At 45.5% G+C, this 14573-nt stretch overlaps 1 protein-coding gene across 5 annotated transcripts in view; it reads left to right on the top strand.

The window, feature by feature from the left end:
• CMKLR1 (chemerin chemokine-like receptor 1) overlaps window positions 1–14573 on the top strand; it is a 294087-nt gene that overhangs the window by 206142 nt on the left and 73372 nt on the right. The window contains exon 1 of one of the 5 annotated variants that reach the window (XM_063964349.1): window positions 9281–10615. The exons of the other annotated variants lie outside the window; for them this stretch is intronic. The gene's annotated coding sequence lies outside the window, so the exon portion shown is untranslated. Of the gene's footprint in view, window positions 1–9280; window positions 10616–14573 lie in introns of those variants that run through there. 5 annotated transcript variants of the gene reach the window in all.

The following is a 14573-nucleotide window of genomic DNA, read 5'->3' on the forward strand; positions in this document are numbered from 1 at the left end:
CACATTGCTGTAACTATTTCCCTGCACTGGTCAGCATCAGAAATTCCTGACAGACAGCAAATAAAGTGGTCAGAGTAGAAGAACACCTTGGCTTACTAGTTAACTAATAATCGTAATCCTAACGAGAACTGAAAGGGTCAGATCTATTCATAGACGGCTGGGAGAAAGAGACACTGAAACATTTTAACCTGTTTATGTGAGATTTGACCTCTCCAATTAACAGAAGGATACCTAAATGTGAAGATCTACCTGTATACCGGATACAATTAGAAAATGGGAAAGGTGCTCTGTTAACACATCATAGACAGAACCTGCTTCACATAGGCAGGGAAGTTCGACTGGAAGATGAGGAAGGAGTGAATGAGGATACATCCCCTGGAAGGAGGGTGGACAGCGGACCAAAGGAAAGGGGAGAGTTGAATAATAAGGAAAAGTGTGCGGAGGAAGAGGAAGGTCAGGGTTGTTACTATAAGGAACAGGGGGAAATATATGAGGAGGTGATTGAACCGGAGAATACAAATGATAGTCGACCAACTAAAGTAAAGTAGTATATGGCGAGAGAGACTTTCCAATTGGCTGGTGTGGGTCAAGTGGATTCCCTGAGTCACACAATAAGAAGATTGCCCTCCACATCTACAAGCAACCAGAACTTAGATGGAGGCAATGTGTCTACATGGCGAGAGATAAACAAGAAGGAAAGTGTTGTCGTTGCTTAGCATACCTTTAGCCAGAACCACTATAAAAGGTTTAACATATACAGTAGATGAATGTCATTGAATGCATGCCTTAGACATCTATACTAGTTAAATAATACACAGAATACAAATACAGAAAACGGTGCTGGAAGAGGACTTTGATAGAAAGATAAGTAGCAGCATGCAGTGCCAGACATCAACTACAAAGGTGAATATTATTCTGGGATGAATAAATAGCGGGCTAGGTATGTGTGATGCAAACATAATACTGTCATTGCTTTAAGTTACTAGTAAGGCCACATCTTCAGTCAGTTTTGGGCACCTCACTCTAAGAAGGTTAAAGAGGAATGTGAGACGGGTTAAAGACAGGGAATCTCAATAAAGGTACTGGAAGATCTGAAGTATATACAGAAGTTAGAAAAGCTAGGCTTGCTTAGTTTTGGGGGAGGAGCACCTTAGAAGTAACTTCATGAATGTGTTTATATATTTTTAAGGCCATTGCAAAGATATGTTTAGCCAAGGACCAACACCAGCGAGTGGAAGATTTCACCATCAGCATAAGAAGGGTCCTTTGCTGGGACTCTAATTCTTTAAGAGTAGCTACAGTACGCTGTGGAATTCCTTATCACATTGATTCATTAATGGGTGATTCTCTATTATACTGTAGTTTAAAAACAAATGACTTCCCTTTCATACTTCTTATTTGATGTTGGGATTAGTAGAGAACATTATGGGGTACTTGCTTCAGGGAATCTATTCATATTGCCACTTATCCATTATCATCTGACAGGGATGTCATTTTATTGATAGGAGATGATTAGCAGAGGGAGTTGAAAGATAACTATGATAATAAATATGTGGGATGGACAGCTGTTTAGGACACAAAGCTGAAGGATACCGTGATTTAAAAATATTGGTTAAATTAGTTACACCTGATTGCTTGGGACACAGGGGAGTTCTTCCATTTTGCCTCAGTCAAGCATTTCAACTCATGGCTCTGAGGAGCTGTAGACATCCTATTGCATTCACGTGCAAAATGGGATATTTGAAAAAATATTAAAATTCAATGAGATTTAAAAGATGAAGATCTACCAGAGTCTTCCATTGTTAGAGGGAATCATTCTATTGTAAAAGAAACTATTTCAACAGGGCTTTTTTATTATCGGCTTTTAGGATGTTTTCATGGGATTTACCACAAAATGACTTTAATAAATATGCTCTTAAGGGTGTTCAAGAAGCAGTAGCATTTGGGAGTTCCTTTGAATGCAATAACTGTTCTACCATCCATGCTCATCTAAATATGTACATTTATGTGCACATTAGTAGCCATATAAAAATATTGAATCGTTTGCCTGAATGGAAATTGAAGGTGAGATGTAGATAGGAGGTGGTTCTAAAGAAGAAAACATTCCATATGGTGAAGTATTGTTAATAGTCAACACATTTGTTTAATTAGATTTTTATTATGATCACATTCTTTACAATTTCTGCGACGCCTGTAAACATCAAACTCTTTTGTTTGTTTTTCTGATCAGAAGGATCAGAAAAAGAAGTACAAGTTTGATGTTTAAAGGCATCAAAAGAATGTTAGCATAAACCAATCTAATTACGTAAAGGTGTTAATTATACAATATTTCACCATATGGGATGTTTTCTTTTTTTTACACCAAACTCCTTTCCTCAAGACCAGTGCTATTTATTGTTATAGGTTTCAGGTATTTATTTGAAGTGTGGTTTTATAATCACCACAGGTGTACATACTGTATTTCTATTAGAGTTATTCATTTTTTATTTATTTTTTGTTATTTGATGTATAATTTTCCATTCTAAGAGAGATATACAAATATGGACACTAGGAAAATATTATTTAGAGCCAGGTGTCTATTATATATCATTTTTAGCTTGTCTATAGTATGTATGATTTCTTTGTAGGTAGATAGATCAGCATAACTGCTAAAAGAGGGCTGGAAGTGTGATTTCAATAGTTGTTAGATTCATTTGCTTTTCAGTGTGGTAGTGTTGTGCTTGGTTGTGCCTTCTTTGTCTAGATCCACACTTCCAGTGTACTTCTGAAATTGATAAGCAGTAGCAGGGGCATTGAACACAATTGGTAATTTACATTTCAATTGTTTATGCAGCTGGCTGAAGTCATCTCCCAGCCAACCAGCTCATTGCCCCAAAAGTTACCCAGCAGCCATCGCTGTTACAAGGGGCATAAATAAAACTTTGTAGGCCCCATAGCAAAATCTTGAAAGCCCCCTTGCTATTGTTACTACAATTCCCCTTAGAGGAGCAGGATAGAGAGAGAGGGGAGTGAGAGACAAAAAGGGTGTCAGGGGGAAAGACCGAGAGAAAGAGAAGAGCAAGAAGAGAGTGAGAGAGGGGGTCAGGGAAAGAAAGAGAGGAAGAGAGAAAGAAAGAAAGAGAGAAAGGGTTTCATGGAGAAAGAGGGAATGAGAGAAAGAGAGGGAGGAGTGAGAGAGAGGGTGTCATGAGAATGAGATAAAAGGGATGAAAAGTGGGGAGAGAGGGTATCAGGGAGAGAGAGAGGGTGTCAGAGAGAGAGAGAGAGAAGGGGGAGGAGCAAGAGAGAGGAGAGGGAAAGAGAGAGTGTCAGGAAGGGAGAGAGAAATAGAGCGGAGCAAGAGAGAATAGGAGAAAGTGTCAGGGAGAGAAAAGGGAGAGACAGAGGGAGAGAGAATGAGAGAGAGAGGGTGTCAGGGAGAAAGAGAGTGTCATGGTGAAAGAGTGTGTCATGGAGAGAGAGAGACAGTGTCAAGGGGAGGGAGAGAGACAGTGTCAGGGAAAGGGTGAGAACGTGTCAGGGAGAGAGACAGTGTCAGGTAGAGAGAGAGTGTATCAGGGAAAGAGAAACAGTGTCAAGAAGAGAGAGGGGAAAAGAGAGACAGTTTTGGGGGTATTATGGATCAGGATAATGTTACTAAAACCCAGCCTTCTCTCCTACCTGGTTACGAGTCGCTCTCTGTTACAGCTAGAAGGTGTGTGACTCATGCAGCAGTAATCATTGCTGCAGCCAAGTCCAGAGGTGCCAGTGATGTTCCATGGGAGTGCACAGAGCTGGATTCTGGTATTGCTCCACATGGCACATGTGAGTGTGCAGATTGGGGTTCGTGGTGCGCTGCTGGCATTCCACATGGTGCAATTCCCACCGGAATGGCAGCATGGACGGCTCCATATTGCTCTGTGACAGGTGACGTGATTCTAACCAATCAGTTTCAGTCTGATGCTCAGCTGACACTTCCAGCCAGTCCAGAGTCACCCAAGGGTATAACACTTTCTGCCAGGGCTCAGGTTGTAAGTGCCATAAGTCACACAGCTCTGCATGTGAGCTTTTCTCTGTACTCCAAAGTAAACCTGATTAGTTTCTTTGGATCCTGATTCCAGTATAGACTCTCTCCAGTGTATATTCCTCAACCATCGGTGCAAGTCTGATATTCCCCAACCATCGGTGCAAGTAATATATTCTTCAACCATCGCACCGATGTTACTCAACCATCAGTGCAAGTCCAATATTCTTCATCCATCGGCGCAATTCCGATATTGTTCGATAGCGTTTGAAAAATGACAGGAGCTGATTGGCTGGTACTTTATCTCCATCCACTTTATCTCTCTCCATGGCTAATAAATAGACCTTATAATCTTATGGTTTTAACAATTCACAGCATGTTCAGAATGAATCAGCATAAGGGACGACTAAAATTACCAAAGAGCTTTTTACATAACTAATTATCTATCTTACAAATAATCATTAAATATACAAAGGAAATACAATCAAAACTAGATGCTGGAATTTCCATAAAAACTCCAATACACTTACAATGATAGGGCTGTCCTCCAAACGTGTTAATCCTCCAATTGTGAAAGTTAATGTGAGTGTGGGCTGTAGCCCTTCTTATACCCACAAACCTCTTACATCACTTCCTCCTGGGATTCAGGTATATAATTACCTGATTCTCGCAATAAAATTTAGAATACTAATAAAAAAGTGTGCCCAAAAGAAAAATAGATAGGGACTCTTATTAATATAATCCAAGTGGAAAATGAGGGTGTAATTGCTGCAAAACTGTAATAGAACCTTCTGCGCCATTTCCCATTTCCCAGTGTTGCTGGGATCCAGTGGAATGCTCTTCTGATTTGCGTTCCACCAGTGTTCAGAATGTGTTCCAGCCGCCATCTTCATGTTGTTCTATAGTGGTGGAACGCATTTCTGGTTTGCATTACACCAGCTGACAAGATACATTCCAGATGCCATTTTAACTTAATTCTTACTAGAAAACATTTCCTGAATGTTTGGCAAATGGCGCTGGAAGCTCAACTTCACTATCCATAAATAAAAAACCACTAATTATATAAAAAATTAACATAAATAGCCTGTACACGGTATATACAAATTTTATATATATATATATATATATATATATATATACAATAGTAAGCAAGCAGCACTCACGATAAATTGTGGCAAAATGTCTGGTGCCCTCCTAGGTACCTGCTGCGAGAATAGAGAAGAACAGTTGGCACTCGGATGGAAGAAGACTTGGATGCAAGTTTGAAAAATCAACGTTTTGAAATTTAATTCGTCATCAGGATATAAAACAGTGCACAAAACATAACTTATATATAGTGTTCTCTCACCACGTGTGGTCATCGGTAAATGCAGCTCCGGTGTGATGGTGCCATGCAATGATGTCATAACTCCTCACCGGTTACCATAGTGACCAAACAAACCACAGCAAAAACAAAACAACTACATACATCAAATATAGCTGAGTACAATGCAAATAGACTTAAGCGGATAGACAGTAGCAATCTACAACAATGTATTATAAAAAACAAATAAAAAGTTACAAAATGTATCAACAAAATGTAATATGGTAAAATACTTGTAGCAATAAACTTGCACATATCAATAATACATCCCACCTGACAAAATGCATAATGATTAATGAAGGCATATACTACGAACTAACCAACACTAGCTAAGATGACAGGTTTTACATATTACCTGGTTAGCAACTAGAGGAAACAATGGAGCCCTAAGGTTTCATTCAAGCCCCGTGGAGATAGAGTGCTAAATAAGACAATTACCCCAAACACACCTCCAGGCTATGTAAGGACTACTTGACCAAGAAGGAAAGGGATGGAGTGCTGCGTCAGATGACCTGACCACCACAATCATCCGACCTAAACCCAATTGAGATGGTTTCGGATGAGTTGGACAGCAGAGTGAAGGAAAAGCAGCCAACAAGTGCTCAGCACCTCTGGGAACTCAAGACTGTTGGAAAACCACACCAGGAGACTACCTCATGAAGCTGATTGAGAGAATGCCAAGAGTGTGCAAAGCTGTCATCAAAGCAAATAGGGGCTACTTTGAGGAATCTAAAATATAAAACATACTGTATTTTGATTTGTTTACCACTTTTTTGTTTACAACATAATTCCATGTGTTCTTTCATAGTTTTGATGTCTTCAGTATTAATCTACAATGTAGAAAATAATTAAAATAAATCCATTGAATGAGAAGGTGTGTCCAAACTTTTGACTGGTACTGTATATATATATATATATATATATATAAAGGAAAGGGAAGGATATTTATACACATATGAGTGTTCCATGACAATTACAACATTACAGAAAAATAAATAAACTGTGCATAATAAATGCAAGTATAAATCATATTAAGAGAAATAAAATAATACAAGCAATAATATCTCAATATACAAATGATGCAGATGTTATACACAATAATTTGTAAAAAAAAAAGAGACAATATCATTGCCTTCATTTAAGCTTTTAAGGTAAAGGGTATTATAATATAATAATATAATAATAATTATTATTATTATTATATAAAGTATAAATCTAGGCTAGAAAAATGTATACTGTAGGTCACTAACACATCTTTTAATTTTTCACTATTATCAAATTTTGTCATTTTTGACTCCAATTTGTTAATTTCTTCCACTAATTTGAGGAGTTCTTTCTTACTCTCACTAATAATTGGACCAATAAGTTTGGTTTAACATTCATCAAGTATGGTATGCTTAAAAAGGTCTAATTTTCTCCACCAAAAGTGGGTGTTTTCTGTAATCTTAAACCCCTTGGGATACATCCTACTTCTAAATATTTTTCCAAAGTATAAACTCTTTAGTGACTAATTTCTCCATAGAGTTTAAATAACCATAATAGTCCTCCTCATTTTCATTAATTTTAACTAAATGTTCATCTTCTACAAAATGGATTTACATTTTTGTGTCCTTTTTTTATTGATCTTTGAATACTTTGAATACTAGTGCAAGCAGCAGTTACAAGAAACAAACAAACAGACAATAGAGAACAAAACAAAATATCCTGTGCTTATTTACAACATGAAGAGCTACACTTCAAGGTAGAGCACCTGTTAGAAAGGATCAAAAGAGTATGATATCAAGAAACAACATCAGAGGGCACATTAATAATAATATAACAATTTAGTGTTCATATATGGAAAGTGAAGTTCAAAAAATAAAGTCCAATTTGGAACTGTAGATGCGTCTTTACCGTATTGATGACTTATTTTCCACCTGAATCCCCATGTTAATTGTTTTTAATAGATTAGTAATTCCAATAATGTTCCTAAAGTATATACCCTCTCACCAAGAATTCACCCAACAGACAAGGCCAAATGGCTAAATTAATAAAAGGACAGTATTTTTAGTCTCCATTAAAACAATACATAATACATAATAAAAACTTCTTGCTTACAGTTGTAGGTGACAGAATATCCACAACTAAAAGAGAAGAATATGGTAAATCCCACCAACACCCTCACAGGTTTGAGCTCAATTGGCAGGTTCTTTCTGCTGAATGTGAGGACACTGCACCAAAAGAGTCTAGGTAGTTCATCCAAAGGACTTCTTCTGGGATAAAATCTTTGTAGCTGGGTGATTAGAATAAAAGAGGTCTTCATAGAAGAATTACGGCCAAAAAAACCCATACCTTCGATGTGGAAACAAGGCAAAGCAACTCAACTATAAGAACATAGGAACTGAGGTGCAGAAAACTGGCAGCAGGTGCTTTGGACTAAGGAGTCAACATTTGAAATATTTGGCTATAACAGAAGGCAGTTTGTTCATTGAAGGGTTGGAGAGCGGTGCAATAATGAGTGTCTGCAGGTAACAGTGAAATATTTTGGAGGTTCTTTGCAAGTTTGGGCTGCATTTCAGCAAATGGAGTTGGGGATTTGGTTAAGATTAATGGTGTCCTCAATTCTGAGAAATACAGACAGGTACTCATCCATCATGTAATACCATCAAGGAGGCATCTGATTGGCTCCAAATTTATTCTGCAGCAATACAACAACCCCAAACATACTGCCAATGTAATTAACTTTCTTCAGCATAAAGAAGAACAAGGAATTTTGGAGTGATGATATGGATTCCATAGAGCCCCGATCTCAACATCGTCTAGTTTGTCTGGGACTACATGAAGAGATAGAAGGATTTGAGCAAGCTTACATCCACAGAAGATCTGTGGTTTGTTCTCCAAGATGTTTGGAACATTATTAAAAGAATGATTTGGAAATCACTGAGAAGCAATACAGACTGAAGTATCAATACAGGAACAGTCCACTGAACCCGCAATGAGCAGACTAGTTGTTATTAACAGAAGACTTGCTTGAAGTTACAAGTGATAGCAGACTGAAGGCATGGCACTTAGAAGCCCTATAACCAGAGATGTGCAGTGATGAAAATGGCACAGGAGGCTCTGGCTAATGTAGTAGTATATAAAGCTGGAAATTTGATGAGTCTTGATCAGAGATGTGCAGAAAAGGTAGGCAGATGAGGCAATTACTCACCTGTCATAGACTTTTTGCTCCAGAGTTTTGACTATAAAAATTATTAGAATAATACAAAGAAGATATTTATAAGATAAGCTGAAGGCTGCATAAGCCTGAGGCCATATAAGCGATCAACTTTTTGTGATTGGTTGTTAAATGACTAAGCAGTTGCTAGGCAGATCAGTTTTCCCGATTGGTTTTTTCCTATTGGATTAGAGGTTTGTGCATCAAGATGAAGAGGAGGGTCTTAGGTTAGTATATAGGGGGTGGCCATTTTGCTAGACTTCCTCTTGCCTTTCAGTTTATGCCCAGGAAGGATAAGTATACTTTTACTTGTACTACTTGCATAATTTGGACATTGCATTTGCTTCACTGGGCATTATATAGCATACTATTGCCCCTTCTCTGTGCGGTGCAGCTGTGTTGCCCCCCTTTTACCGACGTCTCCCTCCCGCTGTCATGACCCGTCCCAGACGTTCAGCTCCCCCCCCCCGGCGCCTCGTGGATGCGGGGAGCGCCTTCCGCTCCCGCTCCCCGAGCATTGCGCCTCAGAGAGGCCTTTCCCCTGCTGCAGACAGGCGGCGGGGACGGGCAGTTACAGCCCGCTCCCCTGCCGCACGGAGACGGGCGGCCAGCGGCCGCTCGTCACGTGGTGCCGATGCGCGCGGCTCGGCCGGGCCGCGCGCCCCGGCGCTCGCAGCGGGACGGGCCTCTCCTCTCCCTCCTGCCTCGGGCGCCTTTGGTAATCCTCCTCCGGCGGCCAGCGGCCGCTCTGCACGTGGCGCGGGTGCGCGCGGTCCGGCTGGGCCGCGCTCCCCGGCGCCTCCCGCGGGCGAACCAACCACTCTCCCTCCTTCAAGAAGTGCCTCCGGCCCTCCTCCTCCGTCCCCGCGGTCGGCTCTCGGCGGCGTCCTGGGGGCACAAGCTGTGCCGGACGGCCGCGGCAGAGCTGCGGGGGGCGAGGGGGGGGTCAATATTCAGCTAGGGGATATGAGCCCAGGGCGGCGGGTAGCGGCTCCCGCTGTCCCCGGGACAATACAGGGCCCCATACTACCCCCCTCCAACGAGGGGATTAGCACACATCAGGGCAATTTAAATAATATTGGAACGTTTGGGCTTAGTGTGGCTGGGGCGGGGGACGGGGCATCGGCTGCCGCCGCACCCGCACCGGCGGCAGTCACATGGCAGGGTTTCCCCCCGGCCTCGGGGGCCTGCTCGGGCTCCCCCTGGGCGTCAGACGCCCCGCCGCCGTTAACGGCGCCCCCGCTTGTCGGTTTTCAAACCCCTCTCCACGCCCTTCCCGGTCCTTTTCAGTTTGGGTCCACACAGACATCCGTCTCGGCGGCTTATATGACGCCCGGCGGGGCGCTTTCGGTAGCAGCGCAGCAAGGCTTCGCGGGGAGCCAGTCCCTCCCCGGGGGTTTTGCGTGGCCTCCGGCTCCAGCATTCCCCTTAGCCGCCAGCATGCCTTCCATGGGCTTCATGACGGTGTCCGGCACACAATTTTCCCCGCACGGGTACAGCGCGGGCGCCGGCGTGCAGTCCACGTGGTCGGTCGGTGGCCCCCGAGTCGCGGTGCCCTCGCCGGCCTTTGCGGGCCTGCAGTCAGGACAGGCACCGGGCGGTGGGTATCAGGTGGCACAGAGTTGGCCCCCTCTCACGGCGCCCCCTCAGTTCCTTCCGGCGTCATACGGATGGGCGGGGGCAGGCGTCTGCCCGCCGCATACGGCGTGGCGGCCGTCTTACCCCGCGAGTTTTGGTGCAGTGAGCGGGTCGGCCTTTACGCAGTCGATCGGGTACACCTCGGCGGGGGGCCCCTCCCTGCAGCGGCCGGGCGGCCATCCGCCGCGGAGCGGAGGGGCGGGCCCTCCGCAATTGCGGCCAATTGTTAATGATGTTCTGGTTCCCCCTGTGCCTGTTGTCCCCTCTTTTTCTCCCTCACAGGTCCCGTCTAATTCAGGGGCTACGCCCGACACGAGGCGAAGGTCGCGGACGAGCGCGACGGCGAACGTGGAGGTACGGCCATCAGCGGAGGCGGGTGCAGCGGACGACGCGGTTCCGGGTCCTTCGAACTCCGGTGAGCTAAACATTCCTTTACACGTTTCAACTTGTAGTTCCTCGTCTTCTAGCAGCGTATCATCCGGCTCTCCGCGGCGCCCGCGTAAATTAGCTAGGCTCATCGCGCGGCGAATGGCTAAGGAGGCGCATAAGGTGGCCGCTCCTGCGCAGGTGGTCCCCTCTGACCCACCCCGTTACGGCGAGATGGTACATTGCGCCAACACGGCAGTTACAAAGGGGGGTTCGCAAGCGCATGCGGGAAAAAATCCGTAAGGGGAAGTATGTAGACATATTCACCCTTACGGAGGAAATGCGGCAAGGTTTTGACGCAGCCAAGAAGCCGGGTGGTATGGGGGAAAATGCGTTTCGCAATTTTCACCAGTGGCTGCGTGGTTTTTTGGTATTCATGGCTTGCTACACGGAATCGCGTCCCTCGGAGTATGCCAACTTGGTGAAATATTTGTTTTTAGTACACGATATGTACTTGAAATCCAAGGGTTCCGCGTGGCGGGATTACGACGAGAAGTTTCGTCGCAATCAGGATGGCAACCCCATCCTGCCCGCGGGTTTCAAGGATGTTGAGGTGTGGTTGGAGGTCACGCAGCAGGTCAAACCCACCCCGGACGTCACGGCCAAGAAGCCCGGGGCGGCCGGGGCGGCGGCTTCCCGATTGGCGGGGAAAGGCAAGTGCTTTGCCTACAACGACGGCAAATGCGTCAAAGGAATGAGTTGTCGTTTTCGCCACTCATGTAGGTTGTGCGGAGCAAGTCACCCGGCCAAGGAATGCACCGCGGCGACAGGCAGTAAGCCTGCCGCTTCCACCGAGGCCGGTGGAGTTGGCAAGTAAGGCCTTCTCCCCGATTATAGTTCCCGAGTTGCAGCGCTGGCTTAGCTTGTACCCCGATGAGGCGGCGGTGTCGCTTGCCCGAGGATAAGGTGCGGAAACTATTGGGTTTGATTACAGACTGTTTAGGAAAACGCAGGGTTGGGCTTAAGCATGTGCAGTCCTTGCTTGGTTCTCTCAATTTTGCATGTCGGATTATCCCCATGGGTAGGATTTTCTGTCGCAAACTTGAGCGGGCCACCGCGGGGACGGTTCTGCAGAATCACTCCGTGTACCTTTCCCGCGAGATCAAGGATGATTTGCGGATTTGGGTCTCGTTCCTGGTGTCTTTCAACAGGGAAGTTTTGTGGCCCGCTCCTTGTTGTTCCAGTAAGCAGCTGCAATTGTTCACGGATGCTTCTGGCAGTCTAGGGTTTGGCGCGTTCTTCGCTGGCGCATGGTGCGCTGCGGCCTGGCCGGCATCTTGGGTAACGCGTGGGTTTACCAAGAACCTGCTTTTGCTGGAATTGTTCCCGACCTTAGTGGCGCTTGAGTTATGGGCCGGACGGTTCGCAAATAGGGACATTTTGTTTCTTTGCGACAACTTGGGGGTAGTGCATGCGATTAATAATCAGCGTTCCTCCTCTCCGCGGGCGCTGCGACTGCTAAGGCATTTAGTGTTGGTTTGTTTGCAGTGCAATATTAATTTTAGGGCTCGCCACGTTCCTGGAGTTGACAATGGAATTGCGGATGCATTGTCCCGGTTCCAGTTTGACAAATTCAGGAAGTTGGTTCCGGGAGCGGAGGCAGAGGGGTTACAGTGCCCACCTTCTGTCTGGCAGATGGTCGAAGCGGTTTAACGGCATTAGCCAGGTGTGCACTGGCTCCCTCCACGCTACGAGTGTATGATGCTGCATGGCGGGATTGGTCAGCCTTTCAGAGTAGGTACGGGGTAGCAGGTGAGTCCTCGGCCGACGCCCTGTTGACCTTTGTTTGGGAGCATTACCAGAACGGCAGGTCAAAAGCGGCCATGGCTACTGCCCTTGCGGGCATCGCCTTTCACTCGCGACTCCACGGGACGGCGGACCCCAAGGGGTCGTTTGTCCTTTCCAGAGCGCTGAAAGGCTGGGCTAGGTTGCACCCGGCGCCTGCGGATTCGCGTAGGCCTATAACGTTGCAGCTGCTAGCAGAATTGCTGCGTGTGCTACCTCAGATTGCGTCCTCGGAGTTTGAGGTGGCATTGTTTAGTAGCGCGTATGCCCTGGCCTTTTTTAGGGCTTTTCGGGTGAGCGAGTTAGTGGCGAGCAGCAAGGCGTCCCGGGAATCGGGTCTGCTCTACGAGAATGTGCGCCTGCAGGAGGGCCTGTTGCTCTGTAGGATTGTGCGGTCCAAGACAGATCAAACAGGTCGGGGTCGCTGGTTGTCCTTGGAGGCTCAGGGAAGTACGGGCGTTTGCCCGCTGCGGTTGACGCAGGAGTATGTGCGGTTAAGACCTCCGGGGGGCAACCAGTTGTTGGTGCACGCGCAGTCGGACCCTCTGACAAAGTTTCAGTTCTCATCAGTGTTCAAGAAATGTTTGACGGCGTTGGGCTTACAGGAGGCGGACTTCGGTACTCATTCCTTTCGGATTGGGGTGGCTACCCATGCGGCGGCCGCTGGTTCATCACCGGCGGCTATTCGGGAGTTGGGTCGCTGGAAGTCGGCCTCCTATAAGTCTTATGTCCGTATAGATAAGTTATAAGTGCGCCTGTTGCGCTAACCCAAAAACATGTTTACTCGTCGGTTTTTGAACGCTTACCGTTCAGGAATCGAGGGTGTGAAGCGAATTTTTAAAATTTTTCCTCCGAGGGGGCCTAATTTCAATTGGCTGTTCTATCAAGGTCCACGGGAGGTTTTTTGAGTTTTCTCCTTCACTTGGGTTTAATTGGTTACGTTGTGTTTAAGTTACAGATTATGTGCATAATCTGACATTAGGATAATTTCTTTTACAGCTGTCATCAATTTTGGAGACCACATATGGATGGTTGGTCATTCATATGTTTTTTGGGCGGAGAAACATCCTATGGCGTCTAGGGCGACTGAGATTTTTGGGTCCAGGCAATTTAGATGGTTAGGTGTCAGGGGCATGTTGTGGGGTGATCTGTTGCGCGTCCTTTTTTCTAGGGAGCGCCGCTGGGGTCGCCCCAGTTGTATTATCATTCATTTGGGTGGTAATGATCTGGGCCGAGTTAAAGGCATAGACTTGATTTTGTCTATAAAGGCGGATGTGGTGGCGATACGTTGTCACTGGCCTGGGGTATGCATTGTCTGGTCGGAAATGGTGCCCCGTTTCCATTGGCACGGTGCGTTTCTCGGCGCTGGAGAAAGCACGCAAAAAGGTGAACTCGACGGTGTCTCTTTTTGTCAAGGCCATAGGCGGAGTGGCAATTAAGCATCCTCTGCTGGTGCTGCGGAACAGGCAGTTCTATAGAGACGATGGGGTTCACCTTTCGCCGGAAGGAGTGCAGTTTTTTCTGGAGGATATTTTCGGTCCTTTTCGTTAGAGCTAGTTAGTTTCTGGTTGATGTTCTGTTTGCGGATGGCGGTGGCGGTTTGGTAAACCTTGGTGGCGGGAAATCGCTGCCAACCAGCTGTCACACAGGCATAAGTGGTCATTGTGGGGCTCCCTCTTTAGAAGGACGGCAGGTGTGTCCTTTTCTTGCGGTTGGACATTTAGACGTTCCCCTGCGGGAACCGAACGTTTGCCAGAGAAAGAGGGGTAAGGCCAGCACAATGCGGGTTATGCGGGAAGGAGGCGGGGTATGTGTACTCCCCTCCTTGGTTTGGTGGTTTTCATCTAGGTGACGGGTGCTGGTGTTTGGCAGCGGTTTTCTGTTTGCCATCCTCCAAACTAAAGTTAAATATATATTCAATTCAATTCTAATTCGGCCTCAATTATTAGTTTAAAGAGTTGGTCAGCGATTAATAAACATCGTCTGACCTTTAACTCCAGCTACTGTGTCCGTGTCTTTATTTCAGTGTGTGGTGTGGTTTTATTTAGTGATAAGCTAGCTTAAATAAAAGGTTTATGTAATCACAATAAAGTTATGAGCGGCTTAGATAAGCTGAAGGCTGCATAAGCCTGAGGCCATATAAGCGATCAACTTTTTGTGAT

The sequence above is a fragment of the Pseudophryne corroboree genome, chromosome 1, assembly GCF_028390025.1.
Source record: "Pseudophryne corroboree isolate aPseCor3 chromosome 1, aPseCor3.hap2, whole genome shotgun sequence".
NCBI classification, from domain to species: Eukaryota; Metazoa; Chordata; class Amphibia; order Anura; family Myobatrachidae; genus Pseudophryne; species Pseudophryne corroboree.